The sequence below is a fragment of the Ictidomys tridecemlineatus genome, chromosome 2 (assembly GCF_052094955.1).
Source record: "Ictidomys tridecemlineatus isolate mIctTri1 chromosome 2, mIctTri1.hap1, whole genome shotgun sequence".
Lineage (NCBI taxonomy): Eukaryota > Metazoa > Chordata > Mammalia > Rodentia > Sciuridae > Ictidomys > Ictidomys tridecemlineatus.
In genome coordinates, this window is record NC_135478.1 from 121,653,776 (window position 1) to 121,681,185 (window position 27,410).

General features: G+C 41.8%; 1 protein-coding gene and 1 pseudogene across 1 annotated transcript in view; both read left to right on the forward strand.

Moving 5' to 3' along the window:
* LOC144375324 (uncharacterized) overlaps positions 1-27,410 on the forward strand; it is a 92,886-nt gene that overhangs the window by 29,984 nt on the left and 35,492 nt on the right. The gene's annotated exons all lie outside the window — the stretch shown is intronic.
* Positions 17,743-27,101, forward strand: LOC144375321 (microphthalmia-associated transcription factor pseudogene; annotated as a pseudogene).

Here is a 27,410-nt window from a genome sequence, read left to right on the forward strand (position 1 = left end):
GCTACTTCCCACTAGGCCCTATCTCTGGAATGTTCTGTAATGTTCCAACACCAACATACTAGGGACTAAACTCCTACTATATGGACCTTTGTGGGACAGACTCAAACCATATTCAAACCATAGAAACCTAGATCTTATTTCACAGAGAAATGCACTTTTTATTGTTGTCCTGAAAAAAAAAAATGTATTGCAACTAGAGAGATGTAGCTGGCTCTGGCCAGCAAACCCTTAGTGGGCTTCAGGCATATCTGGACCACACTGGGTCTTTGTCTGGAACCCAGAAACGACAGACACCAAAGGGAAAACCTCATCAGAGAAGCACCTCAGAGCCTGAAAAATATCTTTTGATTTCTTCAGAGATTGGGCGGGGGGAAGCAAAGAAACATGTCAAATTCAAAGTGTAACAGAAAAATGAAAGTGAAAATAAAAAAGAAAGAAGGTGATAAAAATAAATGTATGAATTGCTTTCTTTTTTATTTATCTGTCTAATCAAAATTATGGGGTATGTGTTTTGTCTACCAGCGTCAAAATTCCTTGGGTATCAAATAAAAACATCATGAATTTTCAAAGTGCTTTCCATTCTACATTTTTAAAGCAAGTGGGTTTTACATTTAGTATCAGCCCAGCAGGTACGAACCAGCACCACAAAACTCTTAGAAGCTTATTTTTATTGAATTCACTATTCATAAAAGCAGTACAGTTACAATGGAGGGAAGGAATGGGAAGTGGCTTTGCCATGAATTCTGATAGCTTTGTCAGATCTTTAAATCCACCTTCATTCCATCATTAGTCTTTTCCTTTCGAATCCTTTGGTGGCAATCCTGTTTTACAGATGAACCCATTAATTCCCTGAGAGGTTAAGTGATGAGCGCTGACTGGCAGTCAGGTGCAGGATTAAGATTAGATAAAGTTCCTCAGGTTCTAGTGATTTCTAAACCTAGACAGCAACCCTCCTTATTATACAAACAGACATTCAGAAATTTATCTACTGATTCCTCCCTCCACATTCAAAAGAAATTTGAATACTTTTATAGAGGAAGTATGAAGTTTTCAAATATCGGGTACTAGACCATGTTCTTTCTCCTTCAAAACTAACATAATTTAGAATTTCGTGAGGAAATATATTCCACTTATGCAAGGCATGTGTAATTAATAGTTTGGTGAATATTTATTTGGCCTGATAATAGTTCAGGTCCTATAGCAGGCTCTACTTGAGATTGCAAAGAAGCCCTTAGAATCTTTCCACATTGTTGTTTTTCATTGTTTCATTCATCTATTTATGGTAGTCACTAATGGTTATTAAGTTTTTGAAAAGAAAAGTAGCTTGATTGGACACATTTTTTATGGTGTAGGTGGCACCAGATGAATGAAGTGTTAACAGGAACAGAAGTCTGGGTACTTGCAGGTATAGAACACAATATGACACACTCTTCCTACCCAGGAAATCCCAGAGTAGCAAGGAATTGCAGTGATTAGCACAGAGCATACACACTGAAGTGCCTGGATTGTTCTGTGACCTAAGTGTGACTGAGAAACAACTTTAATGTAGTTAATATTTTTAAAACACCTCACGTTATCAAAGAAAAGCATTCTTTTTCTTGGCTTTCCATTTTTCTTAGTTTTGCTGCAATTTTATGATTTGGTTTTGTTATATTTCAGCCTTTCCACAACACTCTAAATAAAGTATAACAAAATAGCAAGCCACTACATACACTTTAAAAGATTCACTTTCCACTTACTTTAGGAGAAAAGAAACTCCTATTTTAATTGTAAGGTTTTCACCAGAGTGTTGCCTAATTAAAGATGACCAAAAAAAAAAAAAAAAAAGCGGCAGCCTTGGAGACTCCTTTAATTTGACAGGCTGGTTACTTAGCATGTTTGAGAGGTAGTTCTCAGGGGCAGTTCTGCAATCTATTCCATTATTATAGACCTCTGCAACTTCACTCAAACAATAGCAAAGCACAAAGGAAAACAGGTTTCCACGAATAACAAACATTCACTGCATTTGTTTGCATTGTTTCTCACCATTTGGGTAGGTATTTTATTGCTGAAATGAAAAGAAGTGTTTTATGGAAAAATTGCTCCAAGGTGTAGACTTGAGTGAACTTGGATATCCGGCTATGGCGGCCTGGAGTATAATTTCCACCTGACAGTTGGATAAGAATATTTTGGAAGTGATGTGAGCAGCACTTAAGCACCACTTCTTTTATTTTCAGCAAACAGTGTTTCTAATGCTGCTTTATTCTTCCCTTGTTACAGCTTCACATTAGTAAATGCTGACTGATGTTCAAAAGAGAGGATTTCGGGAAGATAAGCATTGCATACTAATTCCTCTAAATTTGGGGATGGGGAGAAAGGTGGAAAGATGTGAGTAAATGTTATAAACAGTTCAGAAGAAAGAGAAAAATGACCCACAGGAGGGAACTGTGCTGATGTTATTCACAAAACAAAGGCCTCTCTCTCCCTACCTGCCCTTTTCTCTCTAGCTCATTTTCTTTCCCTTCCCTTCCCTCCTTTCTTCCTTTTCTCTTCTGATTTCTTTGCTCCTTCCTTCCTTTCGTCCTTTCTTCTTTCCTGCTTTAGACAGCTCTTTTGCTGCTATGACTAAAAGAACTGACCAGAACAATTTTAGGGAAGAAAAGTTTATTTGAGGGCTCCATTTCAGAGGTCTTAGTCCATAGAAGGCTGGTTCCATTCCTCAGGGCTCAAGATAAGGCAGAACATCAGGGAGGAAGAGTGTGGCAGAGGAAACCAGCTCAAATCATGATCAGAAAGCACAGAGAGAGGTCTCCACTTGCCAGGTACAAATATATACCCCAAAGCCATACGCCCAATTCCCACCTCCTTCAGCCATACCTACCATTTCAGTTAATTCCTATCAGGGAATTAATTCACTGGTTAAGATTCTCACAACCCAAAAATTTCTTCTCTGAACCTTCTTATAATGTCTCACATGTGAGCTTTTGGGGGACACCTCCCATCCAAACCATAACACTTCTTTCCTTCTCTTTCACTGTATTTCAACTGTGCAACATGGTGTTACACTACACTTTTTCACATATATAATGAAATGATTATTATAGTCCAGCAAATTAACATATCCATATCCACAGACTTTTTTGGGGGGAGGCAAGGACACTTAATTTTATTCTCAGCAAGTTTCCAGCATATAATACAATATTATTAACTGTAATTCCTTATGCTGTATATCTCTAGACTTGTTCTAACATTACTGCAACTTCATACATGTTGCTTAAGCCAAGTTCATCTGCTTGTTGCTTGAACAGGCCAGGGACTTGAGGACCAAGTTTTTGGACAAGGAGGAAGATTTATTCAGAAGGCCAGCCAACCAAATTAGATTGGGGATATGCCTGTTGCCAAAAAAGGCCATCTTAGGGAACTAGTGTTAGTGGGCTTTTGTAGGAAGGGAGTGGAGAAGCAGGGAGGCCATGAACATGGAAACCCATGACTAGAAGTTTCTAGGTGCTGCTCCAGGGGCCTGTTGCTATTACCTTGTTGTCTTCAGCCTTGGAAGGGGAGGAAAGAGATGAGGTAAGTTTAGGTAAAATCAACCTTGTATTATAGTTCTAGACTAGTCATTTCTTAAATGAGTAATATGTCCACATGCAGGGTTGAGCCGAAATCTGACCTAAGGGTTAAGATTGTGAAGGAGACAGATATGATGTGAAGGTAGAGATGCAGATGCCAGGCTCCTTCATCCTCTTTTACTCACTCATCAGACATGTGGAGGCCCAAGTGAAAAATCAGTGCTTTCAGAAAAGCCAAATTAAAGTCCCTGAAAAATATCCTAGGTGGCCATTATCATCATGACCCATGGTGTCAGAGGTATTATCTACAGCACAGTTGGTGAGAGACTAATAATGTGTTGCTTCTCTGCTTGACCTCCAGAATTAGTGATTTTTAAAGTCAACTAAAATCAGGTGAAACTACAAGGGTTTATTTAGATTTTGTCTTGATTCCATACATACATCTCTCCATTAAAATTTGTTCATTACAGTAGTATGTGCTACTGAGATTTTTGGCTTTTTTTATTTTAGCTGTTGTTCATTTTGGGTTCTTTTATTCCTAAAATTTTGCACCCAATGAAATGCAGCACTCATGTCACTAGTTGTACCCTCTTCCTGGCCCTGCATATCTTCTTGTACTTTTCACAGTAAATGGAGCTAATTATGTCTACCTTCAATCCCATCTTTCTTCCTGAAGTTGCTCCTGGTTCACCATGTTGCTGAGCAAGAAGTCTGGGGCATCTCAGACATACCCCCCCATCTTCCCAACCAAATAATCAACTGTCATATTTTACTTCTTTCAGTTCTTTTATAACTTTCTTCAGAAACACTGTCTTTTACTTAACATCCCTCATCAATTCTTTCTTAACTCAGGTTTTATGCAAATGTGTCCCCCATCTTCTCCAATCATTTATTCACACAGTTGCAGTCACAGAAATCTTTCAAAAAATGCAAATGTGATCATACCCCCTGACTTGGTTAAATCCTTCAATACCTACTTATTGGCTTAGAACAGAATCCACAATCTTTAGCACACCACTTGAGAACCTTAACCACTGGGTCTTGGTAAGCCTTTCATTTTCATTTCTTTCTCCTGACCAATTACTTTTGCTCAGATACTTGCAGGACAGTAAATTGGCTATTTTCCTCACAGCTTTGGTCCTCTAATCTGCTTGAAATTTTCTTCCTTTAGAACTCAGTTTAGAGGGCACATGCCTTAGCAATTCTTGCAGATGTTAATATCTGAGATGAGCATCCATAAGATCTGCTCCCTGGCATTTAGGACTTCCTCTGTACAGCTCTGACACTATTTCTTAGACAGCCGGCTCACCATGCTATGAGTTACTTAGGAGCAGGGATTGTATCTTCTAGCCCTGTGTTGCTAGTGCATGATAGTTTTTGGTAGAAAAGAGGTATTTCTCAAATTACAGAAGACATTTGTCTGGATAACATTTTTTTCTCCTTTTCTTTCTAAAGAAAACAGTATTCCCTTTAAAAACATCTTCACATATTACTAACCTAGTATTTAAATGTGTCATTACTTATCTGCCTAAAGACTGTTATTCTTGAGTATGCACATCTCAATCTTTCCTCTTCTTGTTCATCCTTATTGGAAAGCCCATCCCATTCTGAAAAATCACGGCATTTTTAGCAGGAGACCCATGAGGCAAGAGGAAGGGTGCAAGGAAAGGACCACACAAATTCTGTTTCTCCAAACTTAAGCCCAGACCACCAAGTATATGATATTATCAAGGCAAGAAGCCATTGTTGGCCAGATGAGATGCCTCTGGTTAGAATATAGAGCTGGACAAAAACTGCCCAGACTTTTCAAGGAGCCTAGAGGGACAACCATATTTCAAAGGTGTGACTGACCCAGATTATTATAGTTTAAAAGCAGATACACAAAAACATTATTAAATCTAACTCATTTTGCCTAAGCAGAACCTAGATGAGAAACGAGATCTAAAATAAGCTTTCAACACTCAAAAGCTTTCTTGATCACTCTGAGGCATGCTACCAATTTTCCACAGATATGACAGTTATGAGGCAATTAATGGAATACTTGCAAATCAATTGCAAAAAAAGAGAAAGAAAACCTAGGAAAAACTGAGTAACAGCTGAAGTAAAAAATGAAACTGCTATAAATATAGATAATAGCTTCCATTAAAAGTGTCTTCCAACACTGGAAAGTTTAATCACAGTTATATTCAAATCATTGGTTACACTCTATTTCACAGTTATCCAGCTTGGGAAAAGTCTATACACCATTAAACATGAACGGTTCCATGTTTTTTAAAATATCTGGTCAGCAGTGGAAAATTTTGTTAGCTAATTTCATTAACAAGTTTTAGTTTCATTTAATTTTGACTATAATAATTAAAGAGCATTTTTTAAAAGATAGTGGTCTAATCTGTAGGAGGAGAGGATTTATTTTTAATTATGGAAAGTTAAAAAACAATTACACAGGGAGCTATAAATGGATTTAACCAAGTAAAAAGCTTACACATCATGACTGAATTCAGAAAAAAAAGTAGAAGGGTGAAATATTTACTTCAAATATAAGAGAGACGTTTCATATATTGAATATTCACAATGATGACATATATTTGTAACAACTTCCTTTAATCTCTTTAAGTCTTAAAATATCAATCTACAGGAGCATATTCCAACAATTCACAAAAGTAACTACTTTTGAGTGAGCCATTTTCAACAGTGTAATCAAGGAAGCACTATAACTTGAGGCACATTTTTCACCTTCTGAATCAGAAAATATTTTCAGAAAATGTACGTTGGGTGTATAAGAGGGACAGAATCAGAGTATTCTTCTCTGTGTTTAGCAAAAGATTAAGCAAAATATAAAATCATTTGGCAGTTATTCTCTTAATGCCCTTCGTTTCAGAAACATTACTTCTAAGAATTTTACTCTAAGAACTAATGTTATATTTAAAATAAAAAGTATTTATGCTTAAGGATTTTTAAAAGACTTTTAATGTTAGAAAAAACATGCATAAATGTTAATGAAATTGAATATAATATGGGCATCAAGATTGACAATTATCACAATTTAACAAAATTAAAACATATAAATATCAAAGTCAAAGCACATACTTGGTATGATGTATGCTACTTACATATAACCACAAGACTAACAAGAATGCTAATCCACTATAATGAATATCTGTGGCTGGCAGTCTTAATATTATTATTGTTTTCTTGTACTTTTCCCTGTCTCCTTGCTTTTCCAAAAAGTGAACTGGTTACTTCATAATCAGGAAGGAAACATTGTTAATAAAAGGAATTCCATTGGAAATGATTCACAAGGGAATAATATTAATATAACACTGTCTATTATCCACTAACCTACAGTAAATTTGTAGCTTCTTTTACCCATGTTGACAGTTTGGTTTTCTGCCTTGTCATTTGTTATTCTAGTAAATGAGGACTGCAATCTTTAGAGGAAGTGGCATCACCAATTAATTTTTGTCAAGTTTCAGGTGATTATGATGTCTCTCATACCTATTGAGTGTTTGGGTAATGGGATGGGGTGGCACCATTCTTGGTGAGGAGATAATTTAAGATGGATAGTTAAATAAACAAAGCATTAGGTTTTGAAAAGAAATTTCCCATAAAGTATGACCTACTAATTTTCTGATTTTGCATTTGTTACATAAGACTGATATTTGAAAGGTGTTTTAAAAAAAAACTTTTTCAGGAATTAAGTTTGATAGGAATCAACTCCTGAAGGAGTAGTTCACATAAAGTTAAAATACCCTTTCTAGAATTCAAAGTTAGCAAGGAACTCATCTATAATAGGGAAGAGAAAATTGCAGTGTGTGTGTGTGTGTGTGTGTGTGTGTGTGTGTGTGTGTGTGGTGGTTTTATTTATTTATTTATTTATTTTTTCATTCAGAAGAGCATAAAATTCTATATTTTACCATTGAGAGAGGTGATGCTAGATGCAGTCTCTGGGATCCTGCTATATTCTCAGTTTATTGCTGAGAGCCCTGGTAAGTTTCTGTTATGTGCTGCTGGTCTTCCCAGGATGACCTCTGTGATAGAAGACGTAGTTTCAAGATTGTAATTCAGTGTTCCTCAGCTCTGTCACTTCTACCTTAGTCAAAGCCCTTGTCACATGGAAAGCCAACTCACTATTAGACAACCTTGTCTCTTCCAGGCCTATCTTTCACTTCTGATTCTCTAATTCTCTTTTCTCATAGCCTGTTGCTCTTCCCCTCAGAGTTCCAGAGCTCTGGTCTTTCTATCATGCTATCCTATAACTGCCATTGAGAGGAAAAAAAAATCCTGAAAGTCAGACCTAATAGTCACTTAATTTATAAGGTTTCTATCACTCTTGGTTCTACTTACATTTAGAAGGACCCAAAGATCTGAGTCCTCTACATAAGTAAATTCGGATTGAATAAAATTTAAATTCCTTGAGCTATCAAATCTGCCCTGCATTTAGGAGTCAGAGCCTCTTCCTCCTCTCCAGCCAGCTCTGGTCTCAGTGGCGGGAAGCTCATGTAGACATTGAGCTGTCCATTTTTACTTTCCTACTTCTGTTTAACTTCTCTCCTTCCTGAGCCTCAGTCCTACCTCTTCAGGTGGCCCCAAGTGGAGTCTCATTACTCCAAAATTGTCTTAACTCATTTCTCAAATTTTAGTCCTCTGACTGGCTTGAGAAGTGGTAGCAATAAATTCAGAAGCAATTCCCAGCAGCAATGTAAGATGGTTAGCACTAGAATTTACTATTGCTTTAACTATTTTATTTGCACAATTAGAGCTTATCTTTTATGTTTTCATCTGTCCAGCTTCTTTAAAACCTGCTCTATAGAGAATCGCTTCCTACCTCACAGTTCTGACAAAGGAAAACAGACCATCCAAAGAGTATTTATTTAATCCAACAATTGTTATAGACACTCACAATCCTCTGATTCTTGTCACATAAGCACAAATCCACTGACCATCATGCAGAGACTTTTGGACATGTATTTGGTATATACATAAATTGTATATATATCCACTAACAAAATAGCCACTGGATCATTATTATAAGTGAAAATGCAATCTCTGATTGTTAATGGGATACATTTGCCCAGTACATCTACTTCCACCTAGTTCACTTTTTGCAGATCTCCTTTCTAGCTCTACCCAGCACCTCCCCTCACACTCTTAGAGAGTCATTTTGTTGAAGTCAGGACTGTGGCATTATCATTCAGTTGAGAGATTGAGACTTCTTGGCTTTAATTATTTTAGCCTAGTGTTGAGTATCTTAAAACACATTAATCTGGCTCACCCTGCACAACAACTCATTTTTGTAGTTGGTGTGATTCCTGTCTTATGGAGGAGGATACCAAGGCTAAGAATAGTTACCTGCCCAGGCCACTGTTTGGCAACATGGTTCAAGGTGAATTCCACAGGATCACATGGTTAAGGGAGAGGATTTATTAGAGAAACTCCCAAGATAGGGTCAGTGAAGGAGGAATGCCTCTCTCCATCCCACACTGAGGTGGGCCAGGCCAGGCTATTTCTGGAGACACAGCATGTTTATGTTCTACTAAAGGGACAGTGCCCTTCATTGCTTACCTTGTAGTTACTGTGCCTGTAAGGACACTGCAGTTTATTTGGTTGAAAGGCAGAGTTATCAGTGGTTTCTAGTAGCTGTTCTGTACCTGCTCTCTGAGGAAGTCAGCTGCTCTGCATTTGGGGACTTTGGAACTCAGGGAGAGGATGATGTTCTTCTTCTAAGAATGAGGAGAACATGGTAACACTATCTCTTGGCAAAGCGAGAGCTCTTACCGCCTGCTCATTTATTGTCCAGCAAAGTACGAGGAAGCGTTTCCAGTCACTTTTAGAAGGTTCTACTTTATATACTATAGTCACATTGTTGTGGGGGTACAGAAAGAGTTGTTAAAAGCCATATCTCCTGGACTTCAAAGTTGATAAAATTATCTATAGCCTACAGTGCCTGCCTCACTGTTGTCTTCTGTTTGCAACTCCCAACGTTCCCTCTCACTGTCATCAAGCTCAGCTCTGCACCCCAGGACAACCATACTTCCCTTATGTTCACCCATTTTCTTACACCATTGGGAATATTTATTTAAAGCGAAAGCATGCTTCTAAATCTTAGAGATTTCTTTTATCTCTCCTTATTTATACTTAGGGCTCTATTTATCACTGAAGTTCCTTGAAACTTTCTCTAGCCAAGAATACTGCTCTCTCTCTGAGTTGCATGAATAAGGCAAGAGAGATTTCTCTATGGCATTTGCTTGATTTTATTCAAGGCTTATTACACTCCCTCCCAGTAAGCTTTATTCTACGGCCCATTATCCACAAAGCTCAGTCTTCAGTCTCAGTGATGGTTCTTATCATGACAGACAATGTCCCATGATGTCAGGCTGTTGACTGGATAAAGCTTACAGGCATATTGTGTTTGCCACACGTGGTGTTCAACTTCTTCTCCACTGGGAGATTTAATAGCCAGATATGGATTTGGTGTAATGTTGAAAAGTTAGAATCCTAGCCATGCAGGTATTAGATTTGCATTAAAAGTGTTCAGCAATCAGCTAAGTTGGTCGTAAGACTATAAAGATCAAATACTTTAATTTGGTCACAATTTTGTGATTCTTTCAAATAAAATAAAGACAGTTATAGCATCAATTGCATAATCAAAATTTGATGTTCCTTTACTAAAGTGCTTGTGGCCCTTTGGTGTGCAGCAGTAATATGATTGAAAAGATTTACTTTAACTCAAGATGTTTAAATCTATTTTTCTCTACAGATTGCAAACATTTCACATTATTTTTTTTCTTGATAGAGACTCTGATGCCTGTTTACCAGAGTGATATTTATTGATTGGTAACTGTTGCTTTTTTTGCATTTAGGATATTTTGAAATCATTTTATGGCACTTCAGTTATATCTATTTCTTTCTTTACACCTCTCTCTCTCTCTCTCTCTCTCTCTCTCTCTCTCTCTCTCTCTCGGTGTCTTTTAGCAGAGACTCTTCTGAGGGTTTCACATGGATTATGCCATTTAATCCTCAGCATTGCAAAATGAAATAAATACTCTTTTAATCCCCATTTCATATTTAAAGAATTTGAATCTCAGAAAGATTAGAGGGCTTGCTTCTAGCCACGTAGCCAGTGAGCAAGGAATGAGAATTCACTCCAGGTTGGATCCGAGACCACTCATAGCCATATAACTGTTTTTCCAGGATTTTTTTTTTTTTGTTGTTGTTGTTGTTCTGGAAAATAAGACTTTGCAGCCAACCGAGAACTACTAATTAGGTCAGAGCATTTTGCGAAACCATTTAACCAGGCAATTAATTTGCTCAATTAATTTGATAAACAAGTTCATTTATCAGTCAATAGTTTACTAATCAACCTCCTGACCTGGTTATCTCCACCTGTTTCAAACAATTATACCAAAAAATTACTCCAGATTCAACCAGTTCTGACTTTGAAAGGCCCACCTGAAACACACTGAGCCCAGATACTCAAAGCATAGAGATTCCTTACTGTGCCCCCGCTTGTGAAATATTCTTAATATCCTCTGAAATCCTCTTTCATGCAGTTGGGTCATTACTGCCATCTTTGTTCCTTAAAGAAGATCTTTTCTGTTGGTCTCTGTGGGTAAGTAGACAGGCCACAACAGGCAGCAACCTCATGGTCACAGTCACTGGCTGTCACAGTGACCATATTCTGGTGCCACCAATAGGCTAGACCATGAGATCAATGCTTGAAGGTGGAGCCAGCCATTTCCCTATCACTCCTCCTCCATCATCTGTTTCTCTCACTCACAGATCATTTAGCTGTAACTTTGTGAGCAAGTAAGAAGCAAATATGAAATTATTTTATAGACAAATGACAAGACTGTTGTGATCTAAACATCAGGAAGAATAGAAAACTTGATTTAAGAAAGAACAGTCCATAGGGACTCTGAAATAAATGGGTTCTACAAAGAGCTGTCACCTAATGCACAGAGAGTTGAATGTCCGCTGATCTGGGGTCCTCAAGGGCCTGTTTCCTGGGTGTTGACTGTCCCATGGATCGATGTAAACATTAGGTGTTGCAGCAGCTTCCTCCAGGGAAATTTGACTCTCAGCCAACCTGAACTCAAAAAGGAATTGTAAGGAATTTTTAGAAACAAAGAGAAGACAGGACATTTGAATAGAAAAATAAAAGCAACCCCTATAACATTGCCTTCAGGAAATTTAAATAATAATAAAAGCCCTACTCATAAAATTACCCTCTGCTTTTTGGGAATGACACACTGAAGCCAAATTAGCCCATGTTGCCTGGATTTCACTTTCTCCTAGGATGATCCTGACTCATGTAAGAACTTTAAAGTGTCAGAAGCTGTGAGAGTTCAGCAGGTGGTGATTGCTGGGCATGGGGGGTTCCAGCCTTTGCCCTCCTCAGCAGTGGAAGGAAGTGCTGGAGACTGTTAGTGCCCTGCACATTTTCTTTTCTGACATGAGATGGATGTTGTCACATAAAAGCATGTGTATGTGTGTGTCCACAACACAGGCAGGTGGGCAGCCATCCATGAGCCATGTGGGAACTAAGCAATGTCTAAGCCACTAGGCAGGGAAGCCTGATTTGGGGAACTCCCAGTCCAATTCCACTGGTCGGAGAAAGCCTGATTCCTGTGATGTCCTGTTGGAGCTCACCCTTCACATCTAAGCACAGCCAGGGAGTGTCCTGCCAAGAGCCATACAGCCTGCTTCTCCCCACCAGTACTCTGCTCTTTGTGAAGAAGCAAGCAGGAAGACAAGACCTCTCCCACCTTATACCTACCAAGCCCTTTTATCTGCACTGCTATAAATACAGCCAGCTGGGCTCCATCTTTGTTAGAAGCCATATCCCTCTGGTCAGCCTAACCTATCCCTGCTATTTAACATATATTTCTTTTACTGCTGAGTAATGTTCCATGGTGTATCTATACCACATTTTCTTTATCCATTCATCTACTGATGGGCATCTAGTTTGGCTCCACTGTTTAGCTATTGTGAATTGTGCTGCAATAAACATTGATGTGACTATGTCCCTGTAGTATGCTGTTTTTAAGTCCTTTGGGTATAGACCAAGGAGTGGGATAGCTGGGTCAAATGGTGGTTCCATTCCTAGTTTTCCAAGGAATTTCTATACTGCTTTCCATAATGGCTGCAACATTTGCAGTCCCATCAGCAGTTTATGAGTGTGTCCTTTTCCCCACATCCTCACCAACATTTATTGTTGTTTGTATTCTTAATAGTTGCCATTATGACTGGAGTGAGATGAAATCTTAGAGTAGTTTTGATTTGCATTTCTCTAATAGCTAGAGATGTTGAACATTTTTTCATATATTTTGTTGATTGATTGTATATCACCTCTGAAAAGTGTCTGTCCAGTTCGTTGGTCCATTTGTTGATTGGGTTATTTGTTATTTTGCTGTTTAGCTTTTTGAGTTCTTTATATATCCTGGAGATTAGTGCTCTATCTAATGTGCAAGTTGTAAAAATTTGCTCTTAAGCTGTAGACTCTCTATTCACCTCATTGATTGTTTCTTTTGCTGAGAAGAAGAATGACATTTGCAGGTAAATGGATGGAGTTGGAGAATATAATGCTAAGTGAAGTTAGTCAATCCCAAAAAAGCCAAATGCTGAATGTTTTCCCTGATATAAGGAGGCTGATTCATAGTGGGGTATGGAAGGGGAGCATGTGAAGATTAGACAAACTCTAGATAGGGCAAAGGGGTGGGAGGAATAGGGAGGGGGCAAGGGGGGTAAAAAGATGGTTGAATGAGACGGACATCATTACCCTGAGTACATGTATGAAGACACAAATGGCATGAATGTACTTTGTGTAAACCAGAGATATGAAAAATTGTGCTCTATATGTGTAATATAAATTATAATGCATTCTGCTGTCATATGTAACAAATTAGAATAAAAAAATAAAATTAAAATATATTTATATTTCTGGTCTTTGGTGTCTATTTCGTGGTTCCACTTTCATAGCTTTTATTTTGCAGCCAGCCCATCTCTCTGATGGAAATCCATTCTGTCACCCACGCCAGATGTGAGATAGGCAGATATGTGCATTTTTGTAAATGCATGCATGCACAGATGTATTTGATATCTAGAAATGCCACACACACACATTTGACATCTAGAAATGTACTTTTTAGGGAAATAAACCTGTTTATTTTTCACATCTGAAATCCTCATTGCACTGCTGACAGCATGTCCAAGTTTATGTCTTCTTCATTGACCACCTCAGGTGCTGCCTAGGACACCTCTTAAACCTGTTCATCCCAGACCTCCTTCCTCCTTTAGCTGTGAGAAGTTCAGAAGGCACCTCGTTCCTTGGTAGGTAAGAAGATACCTGCTTTGGTCAGCCTGGCACCCTCTTCAGAACTCCACAGCGCCACAGGAGTGCCCAAGCCTGAGGGCATCATCTTCCCTTCAACTCAGAGCTTACTGTGGCAGAGACTGGAGCTTGACCAGGAGGTCACCCCATCGCCTCTCACCTCTGAGCCTATTCCCAAGAGTGATCCCCTTAATCTCTTCTAGTGGCTGGAAGTGGAAGAGTTGAGGCTCCAATGACCATGCTTGGCTCCAATGTGGACCATCCCTATGGTCCTCAGAAGCTGGAGAATCAGTGTAGAAGCACAACATGCCCTGGGACCATCTGCAAACACCATGCACGGAAATGTCCTGCTTGCCATGGATGATACGAAATCTGGTAAACTGTGCCACCCCTGCCAAATATGTGCATAAACTAGCTTTTGCAGAACTTGTTATTCCCACCGAAGTTTCCTTGCAAGTTCCCAAGGAAGAAATGAAGCAGTTAAGATATAAAAGCTTCCCTGTGGGTCCTTCTGAGGCCACCACAGATTTCCACCAATGTTCACAAGCTGCTTGTGTAAAACAGCTTGCAAGTTGAGCCTGAGAAGAGATGGGGCTTTCAAAAGCAATGCAAACAAAGAAACAAAAAGCTTAAACAGCGCATCTGAAATACATAAAGTGTTATGTTGCAAAGCATCCTACCTCCCACCAGAGACTATTTCTAATTTTAGTAGAATAGATCTCAAGGGACATGTCCTCTTAGTATATACTAGCCTCATGTGAAGTGGTTCTTTTTCTATCATTTATTCTAAAACTATAACCTAAGCTTAAAGAAAATGAAAGAGAATGAAGGGGGAATCCCAATAATTGGAAATATTGTATTTCTAATAAACATTCCATTTAATCCTCAGAGTCAAGTTTACATGAGTACAAAGTAAAAATGAAGAAGCATCATGGTAAATGTTCTTGGTGAAGAAATAATGACTTATAAGCTAATGTGGGTCAGCAGAGAAGGAGGAAATAGTTCTTATTCCCAGCCACAGGGAAGATGGGTGCTTTTAACCATGTAGCGTTTTACTTAATCATAAATGATGGAATCCTCAAACTGTGGTCCTAATATGGTCATTCACATTTGCTCAGATGTCTATCCCAATCTTTCTGCAGAGACGTTTAAGGTGTAGCAACAGCTTATGGTGGCAGTTAGAAAGCAGAGATTCTGCTATGCTAACACTCAATTTTCAGGTGCGTGTGGCCATCTCCTCCTTTGGAAAACATCTACACAGCTCATCTGCATGCCCTCTGCAGGCATGTTTTTCTACAAATTAGCTCATCCCCACCCCCCTCGTCCTCCTGGAAGTGGTTATTGGCCTCGCCATTTAAGGAAGGAATATTGCAGATTGCAATTTGCATAAGGCCAGCTGACAATTAGGAACTAAACATGGACATGCATGCCCTAGGCCACCAGCTCTCCAAACACTGGGCAGTGTTGATGTAGGGGCTTGAATGCCCTGTGGCATTGCAAGTCCTTGCTTCCTTCATTATTTGCTTTTTCTTCTCTCACTTGAGTATCTACCAAACAGAGAACCCTTCAAAGTAAGGCCAGACCCATGACATCATACACTTCCCCTCCTGTTTTACTTATCTTTCAGTGAGATCTGAAAAAAAAAAGGTCTTCAGTTATTGTTTATTACTTCAAGGTAAAAATGATGTTTTTTTTTGAAATGACATTGCAATATTATGGGTAGTTGGAAAGTAAATACTGCTTAGCATGATGATTAATCATTTCTTAAAGGAGAAACATTTGCTTTGACAAATTAGTTCTGAATTCTGAAATCCTATTGTTTTATGTATATGAATAATTTTTGTAAAATGTAAAAGTCATTCAATTTTTTGATCTCCTGATTTCTTTATTGACTTAGTTTTGCCAAGTACATATAGTTAACCATTTATAAGCAATTTTATTCTGAATACAACTTTCTTAAACTACTTCCAGTTAGTAATAATGATATCCATGCCATTTTAGCCTGCTTCTTCTTCAGATGAGACAGTGTGACTTCCTGGTTTATCAGAGACCCCAGGTGGATCCTGTGGGTGTCCATTGTGCACTATCTGCTACAGTAGGTAAGGGTAGAGTTGTAGAAGTACATAAGATACAGGCCAATATTTACTCAGTGGTAAATATGCTAACACCCTCAGAAATAAATGCAAACCTGGATTAGTAATTATTAAACAATGTAGGGAAGATCAGTACCAACCACGACACTCAGCCTAGAGAAGTGGCCCAGCAAGGCAGGAAGAACATAAACCCGGTCCTCAGTGGGAGAGAATCTTGTGGTAAACATATTCATTGCATGTCCCAGGTGCCATCACCTGACAGATAATATTTCTGATCTCAATCAAAATCAGCTGAAAAGTCACTTGTGTTTGAAGGATGTGAGTGGTAACATTACATCACGTGGGACCATGGTTTTGGTGTCCCCAGTAATATAGAAACTCTAGGTAAAGACCTTATAAGCATAATGTTTGATAAAAACAACTACCAGGTTGCTTGTGTCTTCAAATCTCCTACCAACAAGAACTCTTTGCAGCAAATGGATTTGCTTGGGTGTAACTTCAGTTTGTTGGACAGGCATAAGAACAGGGAGAAAATACATTAGACACTAAACTACACAGGGGATCTGTGAGGGTGCTGGGATCACCAGGGACTAAAAGTGTGATTGACCTCAGATTCAAATGTCCTCCAGCACCTGGATTTCAAAGGCAAGAAAAAAAAAATAGGAAAACTGTTATTGGAAACGTTTCTCTTTTATTCTGTTTGCAGAATTGCCTTTGTGGGAAAGTGTTTGGTATGAAATCATAATCATCTGGTGAAAGAAAAGTTAAAATTTATTTTTCTTTTTGCCTTGCCCATTATTTGTATCTGATAAGACTAAGAAATGGAGATAATTATGGACAGTAAATGGAGACTGTACTTGCAGATGTGTGCCTGAAGATCAAGGTTATAGTTTGTATTTTACTAATTTTTTTCCATTTGGAAAACTAAAGCCGAGAGGAAAGGCAGAAATTAACTTCACTACTTTAAGCCATTGTTCATGTTTTTTGTTGTTTACTTAAATCACTGAGGAATGCTGTAGTCTGCCAGAGCTGGGGTCCTGGAGAAGTGTCCATTGTTCCAAGGCACCATTAGCTCTATTTTCTTCAAGCTGAGATGAAGCACATGAGGAGGTAAGCCGTCCCCAGACTCAGGTTGGCATAGAAGCACCTTGTTACTCCAGGAAAAGATTCACAAATAAAATAAACCTGAATGTTGAGTCTTAGTTCCCCAGGGGACTCTGGTAACAGGGCTTTCAGCCTGGGGGTGTGGTGGGACAGTGCAATGGGTGCAGATGTTATCTTCACCCTGCGTGTCCCCAGCTCCTTTGCAGCTAGGTTGGGCCATGTGACTAAATCTGGCCAGTGGAATAGGGGAGAAATTGTCATGTGGGATGGACCATGAGACCCTACGGGATTAATGTGCACATAATTGTACAGCTCTCTGCATTTCATCCCATGCATTTGTGGCTTGTACTTTTGTTTAAGCAGAAAATGCCTCTGAGCACAGCAGCATAGTCTCCTCCCACCCTCTTGTTTCAGCTGTGCATGTCAGAATTAGGTAGCACTCAGTTACCTCTGGAGCTATTTCTATCATAAAAGAAAAGTCAACCATGGAGACTAATAATAGTCAATGCCATCAAGACCTATGAAGCATAGGTTGGCTTCTTTCTTTTCTGTGCTAGATATGGAGGCAGCCCCGGTGGTGGGAAATCCTAACATGGGCAGCTGAGACTGTAATCTCACCAGTGTGTGTGGGGAGTGGGGGCGGGGGGGGCGGCGTGGTGTACTTTTTACACCCTGGTGGATAAGGGTTTACAAGGCAGGAGTGGAATAAGCAATTCAGTCTGGACTTCCAAAGTGACCTCCCTCCTCCCTGGGCAATCTTTATCCCAGACTTCTGTCCTGCCAGTTATAGAAGGTAAACCTAGTGAGGCGGGGTGGCCCTTGCCTGTCATCCCAAAAGATGAGGAAGCTGAGGCAGGAAGATTGCCCTAAGCAAATTAGTGAGACACTCTCAAAATTAAAGGGGGAAAAGAACCCCCCAAACTAGGGGCTGGGAATGTGGCTCAATGGTTAGGTACCCCTGTGTTCAATCTTCAATACCAATAAAAAAAGGAAAGAAAGGTAAACCCACAGAAACTCTGTCCATCTGGGAAAGCAGGTGAGCATGATGTGGGAGGGGCTCCTTTGCCAAAGCCAGCAGCTTGGTTTGTTGGATATTGTGCCTTAAAATTTGTAACTCAGAAGATTCATGCCACTGACATTTCTCTTTCTTAGATACACATAAAAAATTAGTTTATAATAGCTGGGGCTCAGTCATAGAACTCAAATTTTACTTTGTAGAAAAGGAGCAACATATTCAGAAAACAAATTATGGAAGTAGATTTTACTTGATGATATTCCCTCTTAATATTAACTACTGTAATTCCAGATTTCCAATCCCTGGCCTTGGTTGTGTGGATAAAATGACTATATAACATTCATTGTACATAATTACTTAATAGCATAAAATACATTTAAGTATTTCTTTAAGTTTCAGAGAAAAATTATAGCAGAAAGTGAGTTAATAAATTTTTATTCATGAAAGAAGAAATTTTAATATACTCAATACCCTAGGAATACAGTGGCTCATTTTATTTAAGTTACTAAATAAATGTGGAATTAATGAGTTGAACAGAATATAACTTGGAATAAAAATAGAAACAAACACTGACTGATAGGCCTACCAGATATATGAAATCAATAACCCATTGATTGTTAAAATCTGAGATTTGCATATTTTAAAATGTGATTTTTGGCCTTTAGAATATTTTTAGATTGGAACAAAAGTTGCACAGAGTCAACACAGTTTCCAGATGCACAGCCTCCTTCCTCCTACATCTTACATCTTACACCTCTGTGGCTTATTGGTCAAAATCTCTCTGCTAATGTTGATGTGATTAGTAGCTAAAGTTTGTATTTAATCGTGATTCATTAGAGTTACTCAGTGCCCCCTTCCTGTTCTAGAATTCTCTCTAGAAAACACTGCGTTTTGTGTCCCGACTGCCCTGTGGACACAGCCTCTGCTCTAATCCACTATGTCATATGCCTCCCTGTGCAAAAGGTGAGACAGGAGCCATGCAAACCCTGGGCAACACTTCCTTTGCAGTGAATCCTGGGCTGGAGAAAGCAGACCAGGACTGAGATAAAAGGACTATATAACATTCATAGTACATAATTACTTAATAGCATAAAATACATTTGCAACTCAGAAGATTCTGAGACAAGACAAGCACTTGTCCTTGGGAGCTCTGACTCATCAACTGAATTTGGTTGCTGAAAAAATATCTTGAGGCAAAACTTGTGTCCTGACACTTTTGTTGGTTGGTTTGTAGAGTGTGATTCTCAGGCAGCAAGTGTGACTACAAACCAGAAATGGAGCAGGAAGGAAGGAGGACCAGCAAGAGACCAACTGGGGGGAGGTCAAGGGGACTCCAGCTTTCCACCAAGGGGCAGTTGACCACGGACACACACAGCATCCTTTGATCGCTTCTCTAGAGTTCCTTTTGGGAAGAGTTTTCTTGACCCCTGGGACAGGTCCAGGATGACTAATGTGACCATGAGGCCTTCAGGGAAGACCTTGAACTAGGGCCTTAGTGGGTCTCCCTCCAGGTTGCCTTGCTACAGGGTGGAACTTGGACATCATGCTGGGGAAGCCTGAGGTGACAGATGTCAGAGTTGAGGTCCTGGTGAAGGCAACTGGAGCTTCAGACACAGGGAACCACCAAGTGGGACTGCAGTTGGTGGAGGGGCGAAGACGCCTTGTGAGTTTGGAGGGGGATGTCTAGCCGGTCTAGTTCAAGACTGATGTTTCCATCTCAGGCTCACCTTTTAGACCAAGGCCTGTACACTTTCTTGCTGGCTGTTTTGCAAGGGCACAGTTGTGCCTTAATCTAAGGACAGATTCCTTCTGAAGAAAGCATCACTGTGCAGACATCTCTGGTACGTATAGAAAACTGAGAAGGCTGGGGAAGCATTAGGCAGTGTAGTCTTGGGGGGACAACCACAGCATGTGGGGTCCATTGCTGAGCAAAGACAGCCACAAGATGCACAGGCGTGTGACACCACCTGCCCTGCCTTTCTTCTCTAGAATTAGGTGCACCAAAAGTTTTGCCCTTTTACAAGTGTCTGATTTCATTGGAAGACTTGCATCTCGTGGCTGGAGGTGCAACTTCTGATAAATGTTGTCTATAAGAGGCTCCAGGGATCAGATTACTGATGGAAAAATGTCAAGCCTGCAGGAAAAGGTAAACACGCCATGAAATTCACTATGCTTCCCCAGTCTAATGTGCAATGCCCACCGAACCACACTTCATACCCATGTCTGGAAGCTGAGGAGCCAGGGAGGGACACTGCTTCACCAGGAGCAGAAGCCACCACTCGGGATTCAGAGCCATGCCTGGCCTTAATATCACTTCTTAGCTTTGTGAACTTGTTCGCTCTTCTTCCCAATTCTCAATTGCTGCAGCTTTGTGAGGGAGATGACACTATCACTTTCTGTGTGGGACCCTGAGGGGGAACTTGTAATGCAGCACTTAGCACGTGAGAATTCCTCACTCGATAAAAGTGGAGACAAGCTGTGGTCCACGGGTTTAGCAGTCATCTTCAACTCATTTATTCAAAGGTATTTACTAGGTGCCTGATCTCTGGATCTGTTCTGGGTGTCACCTAATAAACAAAAGAGAAATGTTTCTATTCTCCCGTTGCTTATTTTCCACTAGGCGAGTCAGAGAACTAATGAAACCAAGAGAGCAAAGTCTTCCATTAGGCAGCAACAATGCAGAAAACTGAGACCAGGTGAGTGGTGGAGGCCATCTGGGGCTGGTCTGTTCAGGGACAAGTGACAAGGTCGGGTACTACCACAGGGATGGAAAGGGGCACCAGTGACAGACTACAGGGTGGAGAGGGCACGCTGGGGACTGGCAGACTGGGCTTTGCATTGTGAGGACCTGAGTTTAATTCTGAATAGGATGAGAGCCCGATGGGTGTTCCCATGAGAGGAATGAGATCAGGTGTCCTGTATTTAAAGTCTTGTCTGGTTCCTGTGTGGACAGGAGAGTGGGGCTTCTCTGCAATAACTCGGGTGGCTGTGGTGGCCAGTAGTGAAGCCAGTGGGTAGGAGAGGCTGGCTCTCTGAGGAACTTTGGAGAAGGGCCCACAGGTGTACTTCTTGAATTTGCAGGTTTTTATTTCTCTTGGCAAACTTAGGATGTTTTCAGCCATTTCTGCAATTATCTCTGACCCGCTCCCTTTTCCTCCCGGAGCTCTGAGGACATTAGACATTCACACAGCCCCTGGGGCCCCGAGAGTGTGGTTATTTCTGGGTTCCTCTGTTAGCCTCTGCTTTTCTGGCTGTGTGATGGGTGCTGTTCTCCTCCAGCCCACCCATTTGTCCTTCTGTCCCCCCCGCCACCATTCTACAATCTACCATCGAGTGCCCATCTGTGAGGTTTTTGTTGTTGCTACTGTGATTTCGCTTCTGAATTCCCATTTAATTCCTCGCTGTATCTCCTACTTCGGCTAAGACTGTTCCTTGGCCGAGGCTTCTTATTTGTCTGTGTTAACTGGAGCATGGTGGTAATTGCTCACGGGAACATTTGGATCAGAGCAGCTTTAAAATCTCAGTCCAACAGTCCAGCACCTCCTTCCTCTCTGCCTGGGCTCCTGCAGATTTCCTTTCTTCAGTTGTCTTTTGATCTTCCTGGTTCTTTTTCTGGCAAGTGATTTTCATTATGGCTTGTAATTTGGGGCATTAAGCTCAGAAGCCCTTTGTCTTGTCCACACGTCCTGTCCTAAGTGACTTTCTTTGACACACCTTGTGTGGAAAGAAGGGAATATTTCCTGGTGTCTGCCATGCAGAGGTGGATGTCCAGGACCCCAGCGAGGGAGTCCTATGGCTTCTCTTGTCCTCTGCTAGCACCTGAGGGGAGACCCACGACCCCAGGTTGTCTCTGCTGACACCCAAGGAGGTCACATTTCAACTGTTTGGTGGGGGTTTGTGTCAGTCACCATTCTCTCCTTTTGACAAAATCCCTCAGAAAATTAACTTAAGGAGGAAAGATTTATTTTAGCTCATGGTTCCATAGTCACTTGGTCCCATTTCAGGGGTCCAGGGGGAGGAAGAATAACCATGGTGGGGACACATGTGACAGAATAGAGCTGCTCACCTCATGGCATTCAAGAAGGAGAGAGAGAGAGAGAGAGAGAGAGAGAGAGAGAGAGAGAGAGAGAGAGAGAGAGAGAGAGAGAGAGAGAGAATGAGAAAGAGGTAGGGGGGGGGACAATGCCAAGTTCCTACACATGTCAAGGCCACACCCCTAGTGACCTAATTACTTCAGCTAAACCCACCCTCTGAGGCTTCCCATGGCTCCCAATAATGCCACCAGTGAAAACTAAGCCCTCAACCCAGCAGCCCTTAGGAACATTCCAGATACAAACTCTAAAAGGGTTGGAGTCCCAGTTCCCCACAGGCCTTCACCACTGGGGTAAGGTGGCCCCATCACCATGGGCAGTAGTGGATTCTTCACTGCCCCCTAGGGCCTGAGTGGGCAGGCAGAGATGGGGAGAATATCTCATTACTGCTGGGGGGGGCTGCAGTCACCTCCTCCTGCGCAGTTCCCAGGGAGGCTTTAGGAAGGGATAGGGATGGTGGCTTGTTACCAGCCAGCAGGATGGAGGTCTCAGGACGGAAAACACCTGGCCTTCTCTGACCCCAGCACAGTAGGGGTGTTGAGGCACCTCGCTACAGTCCTGTGAGCATGCAAGTAGGACCTGGGCACTGGGTCTGGGGGTCTAGCGTGGGCACAGGATTTTACTTGGCTGTTGGATGGGCATGGAGTCCTCTGGTCTATGGTGTCTTCACACCAGGTCTGCTTTTCTAAGTGACCATGTTTATCAGGATGGTTTCCTTGTCCTCCCTGCCTCCCTCCTCTGCCTCCCTTTCCCTCTTCTTCCCTCCTTCCTTTCTCTGCCTGAGCTCATCGGGAATTCTCGTTTTCTGGCTCCTTCAGCTCCAAGATTAAGATAGAAAACAGAAAGGAGAGCCCAGGGGACTGACCACCACCTTTTCCCTTAGGTCCTGAGGTCCTTCCCAGGGGCCCTCTCTCATCTGTCAGGGCCTGCCCATTTTTGTCCATGGAATGTCTGTGGGCCACGGGGACAGGGAAGAAAGCCGCAGCTCTGTCCATTTGTTGAGAAGTGGAAGTATCCTCGTGTCATTGACCTGTTTACTCATGTTCATCCATGTCTCTAAGCCATCTCCAGTGAGTCCCCCAGAGGCTAGGTGAGGGGGCAGGGAGTGGAGCCTAGCACACAAGCCTTTCCTAGAGATGTGTCATGGTGACACTCTGGCCCCTTCACTTCAGAGGTGACGACCCTGCTGGCAGTCTTCGGACCAGGGTTTGTGGTTAATTGGCTGGGGGTCGCCTTCCTCTTTCCATTTGTGCTGATCCTGTCACCACAAGAAACTGAGTGCTTCCTTTCTGTGCCCCTCTGGGCAGTACTTCTACTACGTTGGGACGGTGGGGTTTCCCTAATCGTCCATCTTCCATAATTGGCCACACCACCAGGACAGTACTGTTTATGGCAGCAATTACACAGCTGCTCCCAATTAAGGCTGCAGCCAGTGCTGCAGGGACCTGCTCTAGGAGGGCGGCCCGACAGCCGGCTGTTCCTCAAGCTGCAGTCACTGCCGCCCTCCTCACCCCGGGTGCCAAGGGTGGCAAATCCCATGGCAGCCTGTCTGATCACCTCAGCTGGTCCTGAAGGGTCCCAGGCCAGGGAGGTCACGTTCTCCCTAGGGTCCAGATGGTGGGCACAGCAGAGTGAAGGGGGCACTCAGAGGCTCAGGGTGACCAGGATGCAGTGTGACATTGCTGCCATCAGGGAGAGGGGCTCCTCTTTCTTCAGTCCTTTCATTTTTAAGAGCATAAACTGTGCTCTTTTCCCCCCACATTCTCTCCAGCATTTATTATCTTCATATCCTTGATGGCTGCCATTATGACTGTTGTGAGATGAAAACTCAGTGTAGTTCTTTTTTTTTCCATGTATTAGCTGGCCATTTGTATTTCCTCTTCCAAGAAATGACTGATTAATTCATTTTCCCATCTATTAATTGGGTTATTTGATGTTTTGGAGTTAAAGTTTTTGATCTTATTCATATATTCTAGTAGCTAGCAAATATTTTCTCCCATTCTGTAGGTGTTCTCTTCACATTCCTCTTTCCTTAGCTATGCAGATTCTTTTTAACCTCATGCTTTTTAATTTGACAGCATCATTTCCTGAGCTTTAGGATTCCTATTGATCAGGTCACTACCTGTGCCTGTACATAGGTAGTGATTGATCAATGGGAATCTATGGGAACCTGGGGCAGAACTCAGTTTTTGGAAAATGAGGTGTATCCCCCAAACTCCTGGATTGATGCAGGGATATTGAGGTGGAATGATGAGATCATGAGAGCTGTCACTGAATCACTTCATCCTATTTTGAATCAATAACTGAGTGGTAACTGTAGGTAGGTGGGAATTTGCTCCAGGAGGTGGTTCACTGGAGGTGTGCCCTGGAAGGGTGCAACTTCCCTGAAGCTTCCTACCCTGCCCCCTCTCTGTTTCCTAGCTGCCATGAGGAAAGCAGCTGTCCTCTGCCTTACTCTTTTGCCATGATGCTAGGCCTCACCTCAGGCCGAGAGCAATGGAGTTGACCAACTGTGAACTGAACCTCTAAATCATGAACCTAAAGTAAACTATTCTTCTTTTAAGTTGTTCTCATTAGGTATTTTGAAAAAGCTAACTAGCAGAGAAGGCTACAGAACAATATCCTTGATAAACAAATGTGCAAAAATCTTCAACAAAATAGAGAATAAATTCCATCAACATATTAAATAATACATAATGGTTAATTGCAGTTTAGCCTGGGTATATAAAATTTCAATATATGAAAAATAATGTGTCTACTAAAAATCTGAAGAAGTAAAACTACCTGGCCACATCAATTGATTCATAAATTACTTGACAAAATTCAATATCCATTCATAATAAAAACTCATAGAGGCCAACTTGGCCAGGTGGGCTGCGCAGAGCTCTGCAGGGCATGTCAGGACCAGCCACCACCTCCCTGGGCGCCCTGCTCTGCCCTGGCTCAGAGCATCGCTGCCCTCTGAAGCTGGAGCCATGCAGTGGGAATCTGGGATCATGCTGGATTTCGAAGTCAGGGAGGAGTTTCAGGAAGAGCCGAAAACCTACTAGGAACTCAAAAGTCAGCCCCTGAAGAGCAGCAGTTCTGTGGAGCATCCAGGGGCCTCCAAGCCTCTGGTAAACTCCTCCAGTATGACATCAGGCATCTTGCTAAGCCAGCAGCTCTGGCTTGTACAGATACAGGAGCAGGAGTGCAGAGAGCAGCAGCAAAAGCTGCAGGTGGCCCAGTTCCTGCAGCAGAGAGTGCCCGTGAGCCAGACACCAGCCATGAACATCAGCGCACCCACAACCCTTCTCTCTGCCACCCAGGTGCCCATGGAAGTCCTTAAGGTGCAGACCCACCTCGAAAACCCCACAAATACCACATACAGGAAGCGCAGCGGTAGCAGATAAAACAGTACTTTTCTACCAATTTAGCAAATAAACATGCCAACCAAATCCTGAGCTTGCCATGTCCAAACCAGCCGGGTGACTGCGTCATGCCACCGGTGCTGGGAAGCAGCACGCCCAACAGCCCCATGGCCCTGCTCACGCTTAACTCCAACTGTGACAAAGAGCGGTTATATAAGTTTGAAGAGCAAAACAGGTAAAGAGTGAGTGCCCCAGAATGAATGCACACCATGGGCTTCATGCTGCAGATGGATGATGTCCTTGATGACATCATTAACCTGGAATCAAGTTATAATGAGGAAATCCTGGGCTAGATGGACCCCGCCTTGCAGATGGCAAACACAACACGTTATCTGTCTCTGGAAACTTGATCCACCTTTAAGGCAGCCAAGGCCTGCAACACCCCAGCCACCCCCCCCACTCCCCCCCACCTCAGGATCAGAAATTCCTGTCCTGCCAATCTCCCCAACATCAAGCGGGAGCTCACAGAGTCGGAAGCGATAGCTCTGGCAAAGGAGAGGCAGGAGGACAATCACAACCTGATTGAACGAAGAAGATTAACATAAACGACCGCATTAATGAACTAGGTACTTTGATTCCCAAGTCAAATGATCCCAACTCGAGCTGGAACAAGGGAACCATCTTGAAGGCGTCCATGTACTACCTCCCGGAGCTGCAGCGAGAGCAGCAGCATGCCAAGGAGCTGGAGAGCCGGTGGAAGAAGCTGGAGCACGCCAACTGCTGCTCAGAATCCAGATGCAGGCCCAGGCTCACGGACTCTCCCTCATTCCATCCACGGGTCTCTGCTCCCCGGATCTGGTGAACCAGATCATCAAGCAAGAGCTGGTACTGGAGAACTGCAGTCAGAACCTCCTGCAGCACCAGGCAGACCTGGCGTGCACCAGCCTGGACCTTACAGATAGCACCCTGGCCTTCAGCAGCAGCCTAGGGCCCGCGGCTGAGGGCGTCCAGGCCTACAGCATCTCCGAGAAGATGGGGTCCAAGTTGGAAGAGATTCTGATGGAGGACACCCTCTCTCCTGCCCGGGTGACTGACCCACTCCTGTCCTCCGTGTCCCTGGGAGCCTCCATGGCCAGCAGCTGGAAGAGCAGCATGAGCATGGAGGAGGCCAAGCTGGCAAGTTAGATCACCTGCCCCCTGTTTCTTCACATGGCCCCCTTCCCTGACTAGGACTCGCAGCATTACCCTGGAGGGATTTTCTTGATAATTTTCCTTTAATATGATTTTTTCCATGCTTTATTGATAGCCCAGGATACATTTTATTTTTAGAATTTTGTGAAACGGACTTGTATATTCTATTTTGCAACTCCAAATGCCTCCAAAGTGCTGTACAGGGCGTGTGCAGTATCTGTGAACTGAGCTCCCTCAAACGCCCCCTCCCAGCCCAGAAGTGCCTGTAAGGGCAGCGTCTGTCCATCCTAATTCAGGGGAAACTTGATTTGAGGTTTTCATGCCTGTGACTTCCTTGGCAATTAAATGTAGAATTTAATTGAAAGAATGTAAAGCAACCCCCCCGCCCCCCCAAAAAATCATAATTTTATTAAATTAATAAATAAAAACAATTAATAAAATGAATTAATGAAATAAATTAAATTTGTAATTTAATTAATGAAATAAATTAAATTATTGAAATTAATTCATAATAAATTATAATTTGATTTATGTTAAATAATTTAATTTATATTAAATTTCATTTGAATCAATTTTAATAAAAATGTTAATGGTTTTAGAAATTACAGGTGTCACTGAAGCATTTGCTACATTATCTGCTTTCTCAATTCTCTGATATCACTTGAATTAAGCTAGAAACTTTTGATTT